The following is a 2,549-nucleotide window of genomic DNA, read 5'->3' on the forward strand; positions in this document are numbered from 1 at the left end:
TTCACTCTCCTCTTTCACTTTCATCAAGAGGCTCTTCCATCCCTCTTCACTTTCCGCCTCTTCACTTTCATTTTATTTATCTATTTAAAAATGAATATGTATCATTTTATAATTTTAAAAGTTTGAAAGTGTTAGGTAGGTAGAATAGGGAAAAGGAGTCCAAAATGGCCGTGGCTAAAAGACAAGGAAGGTCCAAGGACCAGAGTGAAAATTCAGGCAGAACAAACAGCACTCCTGGCTAAACCCAATTTGCATAGGGCAGGCCCAGGTGGAAGAAAAAACATATAAAAGGAGGAGCCAAAGCGCTTTCTCTCAAACTCTCTCTCCCTTGTGTATGCGTGTGCGTGCGCACTCGCTCTCTCTTTCTTCCTCCCCACGCACTTCTCCACTCCCCTCTCTTCGAGTCTTGGATTCTCCTGCTATCTTCTAAATAAAATGGAGCTGTAACACGATTTGTCCAAGACCTGAGAGCTGTGATGCGCCGAGGGCTTTAATGTCCATTGCTCCAAATCTTTGTTGTGACGAGACAAAGAACCGAGGAACATACACTCGCATGACATCTATGGTGCCGTGACTCAGATAAAACTTGGCTGAAACAACCTCTGCATGGAAGAGGCCAAGCACAGCAGGAGCCCAATTCAGCAAAGCTCCTGCGCTAGAAGCAGAAGGCGAAGAAACCCAGCTCAGGGGAAGGCCCATCTTGCTGGAAACCGGGACAGCGAAGAAGGAACTCAGCAGAAAGCTCACGCGGACCAGTCTCAGATTCCAGAAGACCTCCAGTTAAAGTAAGAGGTCCTCGCTCCTATGGCTGGAGGGACCTTAACAATCTCTCGTTTCTTGTTTCCTCAAACCTCCCACGAACAGGCGGGCAGCAGGGGCACAATTGAGGGACTCTGGAGAGGCTGCTCCTCAGTATGTCCCAAAGGTGCTATCTGCTGAGACCCAGTAGCTGTTACACAAGCCGGTGGGGGTTCTTCTGTCCTTTCTCTTCTCTGCCAAAGATTAGACCAATGAAACTGTGAGCACCGGTCAGATATTTAGCAAATTTTCCAGCAGGCTATGAAGGGGATTCCTTGGCACGTTTTCCCCACTGCTTTTTCCTCCTGTCCTTCAGCTCTCTCCCGGGACTCAAGCCTGGCCAAAACTAATGAAACTCAGGCTCTGATGTCTCATTGCAAAAATTCATTGAGAGACAAAGAGGTAGATTTGTTAGGATCCAGAGAGAAGCCACCCTTCAGGGTGTGAACCATTCCCAAGGGCAAGGGCTGCGGCCATGGAATTAGGCCTGGCTAGGTTTTGTGAGGGGATGGAATTCATATGCTAATGAGTGATAGGATCATCCCAGCCATTGGGGAACCACCCACTCCTCCCTCTTCTGACCTTGTGCCTTGGAGCTGTCTTACCACCTCTGGGTGTGTCTGTTGGCTTATAGATTGGGGATTAAGGTTTACTTGAAGTTGACTTGTCATCTTGGACCCAATTGATTTTAATTGGTTTACATTATACCCTTGTGCTATGTCATTCTTTCAAAGGTTGTGCTCTGTCCCCTTCCCTCCTGTTTCATGCTCTTTTCCTGAGCCCCATCCAGACCCACAAGGTTTCTACAATCTTCTGGAGAGACAACCAGAAAATAGCTGGCCTTGGGAGGGAAATACTCTATAATATCCTACCCCTAATCCTACCCAATACTGGTCACACTGGAGATCTTGGGGACGCCCAAACTCCAGTCCGGGGGGTCCCAGGAGGTCATCACACCTTGACCTGCCTAGGGATCAGTCTTCGAAAGGTTGTCAGGCCTCAACCTCTTCGGGGATCCTCTAGTCCCAGGGGTCCCAGGAGGTCGTCACACCTCGACCTGCCCAGGGACCCAATCCTCGGGAGGCCGTCACGCCTCGACCTGCCCAGGGATTCGATCTCTAGGAGGCTGTCATGCCTCAGCCTGCCTGGGGATCTGCACCCTGACCCAGGGACGCCTGGCTCTCAGGTTGCAACAGTTCTGGGTAGGATAAACTTCAGAAAGACTCACCCTTAAGGAAATCGAAAGAGATCTTTTTCTTTTTTTCCCTGTCATGACTGTCTTTCAGATGGGAAATAACAAATCCACTTCCCGGCAGACGCCCTTGAAATGTATCCTTGATAACTGGAAGCTGTTCCATCCTCTAGCTCTAAGGAGAAGTCGTTTGAAATTCTTTTGTGCCACTGCGTGGCCACAGTATCCACTGGGGGATGAGGAACACTGGCCTGAGGATGGAACTTTAAATTACAATACCATCCTGCAATTAGAATTATTCTGCAAAAGACAAGGGAAATGGACAGAGATACCCTATGTCCAAATTTTCTTCGGACTAAGAGATATGAAGGAACTCTGTCTTAAGTATGGAATTGTAGTACGCCCTAAAAGTGAGCCCACTAGGCAAATGGTGCTAGGTACAGGCAACCAAGAAAAGGAACCCCCTCATGAAGGCTCACCTCCCACAGCTCCCGAGTTGCCTGGTGCTCCTTCCTCGTACCCAAACGTGCCTCCATATCTGGGAGCACCTCCCCCACAA

At 49.0% G+C, this 2,549-nt stretch overlaps 1 long non-coding RNA gene across 1 annotated transcript; it reads left to right on the top strand.

The window, feature by feature from the left end:
- Nucleotides 1–514: 514 nt before the first annotated feature.
- On the top strand, nucleotides 515–2,293 carry LOC123329670. Its single transcript, XR_006545182.1, has 2 exons — nucleotides 515–785; nucleotides 2,085–2,293. It is a non-coding gene; the product is annotated as an uncharacterized LOC123329670 (long non-coding RNA).
- Nucleotides 2,294–2,549: the final 256 nt, after the last annotated feature.

Source organism: Bubalus bubalis, chromosome 16 (assembly GCF_019923935.1).
Source record: "Bubalus bubalis isolate 160015118507 breed Murrah chromosome 16, NDDB_SH_1, whole genome shotgun sequence".
NCBI lineage: Eukaryota > Metazoa > Chordata > Mammalia > Artiodactyla > Bovidae > Bubalus > Bubalus bubalis.